Source organism: Diospyros lotus, chromosome 1 (genome assembly GCF_014633365.1).
Source record: "Diospyros lotus cultivar Yz01 chromosome 1, ASM1463336v1, whole genome shotgun sequence".
NCBI classification, from domain to species: Eukaryota; Viridiplantae; Streptophyta; class Magnoliopsida; order Ericales; family Ebenaceae; genus Diospyros; species Diospyros lotus.
Window position 1 is genome coordinate 7,358,832 of NC_068338.1, and position 8,452 is coordinate 7,367,283.

General features: G+C 31.4%; 1 long non-coding RNA gene across 1 annotated transcript; it reads right to left on the minus strand.

Moving 5' to 3' along the window:
* Positions 1 to 1,988: 1,988 nt before the first annotated feature.
* Positions 1,989 to 4,289, minus strand: LOC127789770 (uncharacterized). The gene is made up of 3 exons (XR_008020649.1): positions 4,152 to 4,289; positions 2,708 to 2,844; positions 1,989 to 2,172 (listed from the first exon to the last, which is right to left on the minus strand). It is a non-coding gene; the product is annotated as an uncharacterized LOC127789770 (long non-coding RNA).
* Between the last annotated feature and the right edge of the window lie 4,163 nt (positions 4,290 to 8,452).

Genomic DNA, 8,452 nt, shown 5'->3' on the forward strand with positions numbered 1-8,452 from the left:
ATTTTCTGCAATCATTCTTATCCGAATCAAATCTTATCCAAATAAGATCTTATCAAATCTTATCCTTAAAGTCATCATGAGGCTTAATCCTTATCTCTAAAGTCATCATGAGGCTTCATCTTATCTCTAACGTCATCATGAGGCTTCATCCTTATCTCTAAAATCATTTATGAGGCTTTTCTTGAATCTCTCAAATGCCCTTAGTAAAAAGGTTTCAAGAATTACACTTTAGCCCAAACTTTTTAGATAATTGCACTTAGACCCTTTCCAACTTGGTCCCTAGGCCAATTTTTAATTGCATTTTAGTCCCTGAAGAAATGACTAATTACGCTAATACCCATAATTTTTAGGTAAATTACACTTTTACCTGAACCTCAAAAATTATGATTTTACCCCTGGCTAAAAAACTGAACTTCTCTTTAAAGACTTTCATAACCCCTTGAAATATCCTGAAAATTCCCTTGAAGATTCTGAAAAAACATCGTTTCGACGTCCCTCTGTCAATTTCGAAAAACTGTACTTAGGCCCGAATCTTCGTTTTTGGCTACAAACCTTTTTTTTTTCTTCCAAAAACTACTGAAGGGTTACTCTACATATCAAATATGAACTTTCTCGGGATTCTGTTGACTTCCCGAATGCCCCGTACGATAATTCGGTATTTCAGCCTAAATCACAACTGCCTTTTTAGCTGTACCGGGAACCATTCCCGATCCAATTTCTTTCGGTGCCATAAATTATACCTCAAGATGCTTGACGATGTCACATCATTTTCCTTAAGTATCTAGGCTTTAGGGCACTCCCTGCAGTTGATTCAGCAACTAATTGCCCTTTCAAGCCCATTTTTTGGTATTTTAAACTACCTTAAAATACGTGGCAACCTTACGAAAATATGGGGTATTACACAAGGCGTCTGTTGCTACAAGAAATTTGGACATTAGTGGCAACACAAAATCGTCACATATGATTAAAATTTTGTCACAAAACTGTATTGGTGACGATTTTATAGTGTCACAACCATCATCACATTAGGTCCGTAGAGAAAAGTAATTAGTGACATTTTTTATATTTCGTCACAAATACATAAAGGAAAAGTGACGAAATTTTTGTCGTCACGAAAGGAATCTCCTTTAGTGACGCGTAATTTTGCCACGAAAACCAATAAAATTACGTCATCTTAGAGTTCAAATCGTCACAAAATTACTGTGATGGGGTTTCTTATAGTGACAAAATTTCTATCATCACTAAATATTGTGACAATAGTGACATTAATATCGTCACTATAGTCTTTTTATATTTCGTCACTATTAGATCAAATCGTCACTAAATAGTTTGATTAAAATTTGATTTGATGACGCAAGCTAAAACGTCACAAAATATCATGTAATTAGTGACACAAAAGATTGTTGCAAAAGTCAACTACCTTTCGTCACAAATATTGATTGTCACTAATAAATTGGGTCGATATCTTAATTGGTGATGCATAAATATCGTCACCTATCAAATATATTTTTTTTATAAAATTTTGTAACAAAAAATAGAAAATTTTTGTCACAGATAGACATTTTCATCACTATAGACATGACTTTTGTAACGTTGATAAAATTGTCAAAGAATAAGATAACCAGTTGATGACAATTTAAAAATGTCTTAAATTCATATAATTATATATTATCTTTAGTGACAACAAAACAAAATGTCACTCAAAAATGTATGTATAGATGGTGACCAAAGTTTTATTGTTATAAATTCATAAATTAAACTTGTTAATTTGGTGACAAAAACAAGTCGTCACCCAAAATTGCACAATCTAATAAGTGACAAAATTATTTTTGTAGCAAATTGTATAAATCTGTAATTTTTTTCCTTGACAAATATTATACTCACTATCAATTAATCTAAAATTTGAAATTAAAAATACTAAAATCATATTACACACAAAATGAATTGATATATGATGAACAAATCTCTGTCACAAAAAATAAATCTCAATATAACACATCCAAAAATATAAAAAGTAATTAACATCTAATTAGTATCTCAATAAAAGTTCTAAATTAAAAAAAGTAGATTTTACAAAACTTGTTCAAATGTGACAATACAAGTACCACTATAACATACTTCAACCTCTTCACTCCAACCCTTTAGTTGATTGTGCGTGCGATTCATTTGAACCTGAAATCAATCACAATGGTAATTATATTGCGGTCATAGTGGTAATTGTGTTGGAAGGATATAAACATGCAATGTAAGATATAAATTTTATCAGGTTGGACACATATAAAGTTTATTTAACAATAAAGTAAATAAAAAAATAGTTATTTTATTCTTACCTTAATTTGGGGTTAAAAGAGATAGAATTGAAGGAGCCAGTTGAATCTCTAAACTCATGAAAAATTATAGTAACTAGCTATAATTGCCCAACAAAAATGGAAAGACAACACAACAAAAATCACAAAATCAGGTGTGGGCAAACCTATTTGACATCACACCATTCCACATGCAATGAGTTGCCAAAAATCCAATAACAGCTAGTACTATATATAGTAATGCAGGCTGAACGCGTAAATAAAATGTATAGAAGCCTTAGAATAGTTGGGGAGGAAAAAGGAATAGAAATGATCCAACTATAGAGTAAAATAAAAAAATTAAACCTTAAATGGCTAAGGCAATGACCAGTTATATAATGGCAAAGGCAAAAGCTACACACCTGTGCAGCTTGGAACCAATTCATGACTATAATGGTAAGGACCAAACCAACCATGTATTCGAGAAAAACACTCTTGAAATGCTGGCTTGCTTTTCCCCTGGAGACATCAAAACACAATGCCAGTGCTACAAAAATGTCTGAGAAGAAAGGATGTGAGGAAACACTAAAAATAACCAAAAAAAAAACAAACAAGTGTAATTATTAAAAGCACCATTATAACCATCTATATATAGGCTAGCTAAGGCTACTATATGAGGCAACTTATTGTCACTGCTGTAAATAAACTGGGCATGCATGCCTAACAGATTAAAGTAAATTATGTGCATTAGGTAAATGTAAGCTCATACTAGAGAGGTTACTGATTCCAAAAGGTTAAAATATATTACTAGTCATAAATTTTTCACTTCATAACAAAGTGATCAAACTATGCTTTAATTTTGGTCGGTATAACCAATAAATTTTAATTTTTGTTAAAATTCAACAACTCTTTTAATTTTCCTTCAAATTTTATTAACAAATTAATATTGAAGTGACAAATATTAATATAAACCATGAGATTACTTGATTATGAGGTTTTGGCTAGCTAATTTTAACATTAAATGATATATTATATAATTAACAGTAGGGAAATAATATATATTTATGGAATTTTTTATTCTTAAAATATATTTAATATGACTAATCACACTCAACACCCTTAAAACTTCAACCAGATGATTATTAACAAATCCTAGTAATTTTACAGAACTTTTAGAGTACCACTTGTAATATAAATTTAACAGTTAGGAATATATATAATCTGTAATTCTTTATGTATTTATACTAAATCCCAAAAATTCATATAACTTACCCTATTTAATAAGTCACACTATTTACTATAATAAAAATAATATGTGTGTGTGCATGCGTGTGTATAGATATATGATTAAGCATGAATAAGAAAAGGACTGTGAAGTGAGGACAAGATTGTCTCCTTCCCTTTTGCAATGGTGTGGATTCAACAAATATAACTAAAGAGGTACCTTTGCTTTTTGTATAATTAAATTGAAATATCTCCTCTCATTTTTTATGTCTCAACAAAATCAGTTGTTGTCTTGACATGCAAATAGGAATTGCATCCAATATGCATGCGTATGAGTGCCTATCTATGTACTGTGGACAAAATTTCTCAAAAGTAGTCGGATAGATTTTCAAACATTTAAATACGCTACATGACCAACCTTTAGAAAAATAGATTTTCAAGTTCAACATGAATATCACACCTGGGATAACTTTGTCCCCAAGTCCAAACATCGAATATGGGTGCATAGCATCTATTGTTGGGAATAAAAGCTTCAAAGAGTTTATGTTATTGCAATCAGAATAGTACAACTACAAACCTAGTGATTTAAGAAACAATCAGATTTATGTATCCGTAGTAAAATGTGAGTGAGAAGAATCAAACCTTATACAAGCGATGCGGCTGGCGACGATGCGAGCGATGACGGCAACGAGGCTGGAGCGACGACGGCCATGGGAAATAGGGATTTTGGGACACACAGAAGAATGAAAGAAGAATTTAGGGATTTTGGGGACATAGAAGGATTTAGGGATTTTGGTGCCCCAGGGGAGGATATGGGGGGTGGGGGGGTTGTATTTGGCCATGGGAAATAGGCGGGAAGATTCCCGCCTCTTTCCCTTGGTTTTGTTTTTAATATTTAATATTTAATATTTAATATTTAATAATTAAATAAAAAATAATATTAATAATTATTTAATTAATAAAAATAATATAATTTAAGATTATGATAGCTCATAAAATAATTTAAATTATGATAATTATTAAATAATTTAAATATAATAAATTAGTTTAATATATAATTTTCTAATTATAATTTTTTAATATATCTTATTATCAATAAATAACTAATATTCAATAATAATAGTTTAATAATTATATTTATGTATTTATAAAAAAATATTATTATATTAGGAGTTGCTTATATAATGTTAGTTAAATCTTAATTTTTTTATTATTTTATGATTAAAAATAAAAATTTTAATCAATAATGAAGGAAAAGTTTTTTTAACAATATAAATGAAAACTACAGTGTGCTTGAAAGAGATGGGCAATAGGGATTTAGGGATTTGGTAAGGGGAAGAGGCGGGAAATCTCTTGTTACTGTTTTTTTGTTGTTTTATATATATATTTTTATTATTTATTTATTTATTAAATAAAATAAAAATAAATTATAAAAATAATATTAATAATTATTTTATTGATAAAAATAAAATAAGTTCAGATTATGATAATTGTGTAAAATAATTTAAATTATCATAATTATTAAATGATTTAAATAATGATTTATAATAATAATTTTAGATTATGATAATTGTGCTTTGTTTCACATAAAAGTGTGCAAACGATTGGTTAAGTTATCGAATCGATCGAAAAGTAATAACCAAAATAACTGAACTGTATGTAATAATCGAACCGAACTGACCAACAAACCCCAAATAATCAAACTAACCAAAACTGAATAATTAACTAAACAAAATTTTAAAAAATTGAATTGAACCAAGAATCGAACTTTCCAACAAAATAACCAAACAAACTGAACTAAAGTCTGCCCTTACTATTGTTATTGGCCACCTAACATGGTGGTGATTCCAATTATATATCAAAACTAATCATTGGATTCCACTAACCACAATGGTTTATATATCTAAAAATCAAAATGATTTAAAACAAATAAATTAAACTTAAAACAATATGACATGGTAATATGTTTATTTTTATAGCTTATGGTAAAAACTCATTCTAAAATAACAATAATAAGAATAATAATTTTTAAAACTCATTCTAAAACTCATTCCACTTTTTTTGGGATTATTATTATTTTTGTAGTTATTATTGTTATTATAGTGCACTATTCAAAGCCAAGTGTGCTTAATAACAATAAATTAATTTTATTTTTAAATAAGATACATTTATTACATATTATTTTTAACATTCAAATAATTCTATTAGTTAAATAAATAATTTATATCATAATATATTTATCATTAACCAATAAAATTATTTCAATTTTGAAAATAAAATACAATAAATGCATATAATCTAACCAAAAAAATACATTTATCGATAGTTAAACATTGCCCTAGTCATTCAACTTAAAGTTTATTTTCTAAAATAAAATTATATTATTGTCAATACATCATTATTTATTCGTCTCACTTGTTTATGTCTTAGACAAAAGACAAGAAACTTCAACATGAATATTAATAAATTTAAAAGATATTAAGATTGGATAAAATAATAAATAATATAAATGCTATTTAGAATAAATTTTAATATTTCATTTAAAATTTAGTATTAATAGTCAAAAAATTATTAATAATTATTTATTAACAAGTAATTAATTACTCATTATTTGACGAATAACCATACGTGACGCATTTTTTCATCACCCAATATGATATGTAATAGTGAGTGCACGACACAAAAATTATCAATAACTATTGATGACGAAACTCAACATCACCCAATGATACTCACAAATGTGACTATTTGTAATGTGTCACAAATAGGTAGTCTTCCATATCTGATACCAAATAAATCGTCACCCAATGTCTTCACCTTTTATATTAACCTAAAAAATTACTAACAATGGGTGACGAAACTCACCGTCACCTAATACTATTCACCAATATGACGATATGTAATGTGTCACAAATATGTAGTTTTGAATACATGATGCAATAAATTATCACTAAATGTAATACTAATTAGTGACATTTCTAAAATCGTCACCATGTGTATCAAATTGAAATATTACTAACAAGGGGTGACGATACATAATGTCACCTAATACTATTCACACATGTGACAATATGTAATGCGTCACAAATAGGTATTCTTGCATACATGACAGAAAGAAAATCATCACTGACTGTAATACTCATTATTGACATTTCAAAAGTCGTCACCTTATGCATCAAACTATAATGTACTAATAATAGGTGTCGAAACTGAACGTCACCTATTATTATTCACAAATGTGATAATATGTCATGCATCACAAATGAGTTATTCTTGTATACGTGACGCATATCATATCGTCCCCAAATCTAACACTCATTAGTGACATTCATAAAGTTGTCATCTTATGCAACAAACTAAAATATTACTATCAATAGGTGACCAAAGCTAATGTCACCTAATACTATTTACAGTTGTGACAATATCCAATTCGTCACAGATGGTCATCCATTTATTTGTGACACAAACTTATTGCCACCCAATGTAATATTAATATGCTGACATTTTATTTTTTGTCACATACATATACAAAGCGTCACAAAATCACTTTTCGCAATCGGGTGTTGGCGCTAAAAGTTGGTGCCAACTTATGCATGACGTTTTTTTGTGATGAAACCTCAAAATCATCACCAAAAAATAACCGTTCACGAATTTTGGTGACGAAATGCGTATATCGTCACAAAAAAGTACTTTTTGTGACGAAAATTCATTGCGCCACTAAAAAATTGTCACTAATAGAAAAATCTGTTGCAGTGTGTCTGAGGGCGTGAGGCGTCGCCTATAGGCACGAAAAGGTCCGTGGCCCTAGGCGAGGGAGGTCTGTCATGGTGCTTATTGCGGGATACGCGGCGGGATTTCGTTGGCCATTGGTCGTCTATCAGGTGCATCACGCGATGCCTATTTATATACGCTGCCCCTGTGTGTGCACGTCCCTTATTTTCACTCTTGAACCCATCTTCTGTCTTGGGATTCTTATTTTGATGTTCGATTGCTTCGACAAACTGGCTAGTCTGCTCGTTGAAGGTTGTCTCTACTTTCCCGGATAGTGATTCGAAGTTTTCTATGGATTTGTCTTTGGGCATAGTGAGGGAGAAGATTGCCTCTTGAAGCGGAGAGAGAAAGGATAAGGATGGGGAAAAGGAGGCTCGGGGGGAAAAGTTCATATGCCGTTCCTATGGTCGGGAGAAGCGTGTTTGTCATTTGGCCCCGGACTTTGGGTTTCTATATATGTACGAGGTGTTATTTATGAGGCTATAATTGCGGCTTCCTCTAACCAAATTTTAGAGTTTGGTTTTCGAGGCAATGAATGTTGCCCAGACGCAGCTGCACCCAAACAGCTGGGGCTTCATCCGCAGCTTCGAAGTACTGGTCGAGTTTCTTGGTCGCAAACCTAACAAGGCGGTCTTCTTCCACTGCTATCACTGGAAAGGGGCCTACTGGGGTGGTTGGATTTGTCTGACCAGCCATATGAGGAAATCGGTGCTGAAGGCCTTTACTACGTCCTTCAAGCATTTTAAGGATAGCTTTTTCAAGGTGGGCTTGAGCGAGGAAAAGCTCAGTTTTTTCTTGGACGAGGAAGGTAAGGAGAAATTCCCCTTGTTCTTGCAATTGGAACCAAATCCTCCTATGGAGGTAAAGTATAGAAGTCTCGATCTGGAGGATCAAGTCCTGGCGGATGCCTTCACGTTTTTCACCCCCAACTCGAATCTGCAAAGTTTGTAGAACTAGGAGGGGATCCTCTGGCTTTGGCCGAGTATATGGGTACGTTGTTGTTGTGTGCCTGCGTTTTTCTTTATTTCAATGACGGCTCTTATTGGGAATTTATGTTTTAGGGCAAAGGGTGTCGGGTTTGACGGCAGAAGAAGTGGTGAGGTGTACGGCGAAAAATGGTGCCGGGGCGTCGTCTGGGGCATTTGTAAGTAAGGCGAAAGTCATTGCAGCAA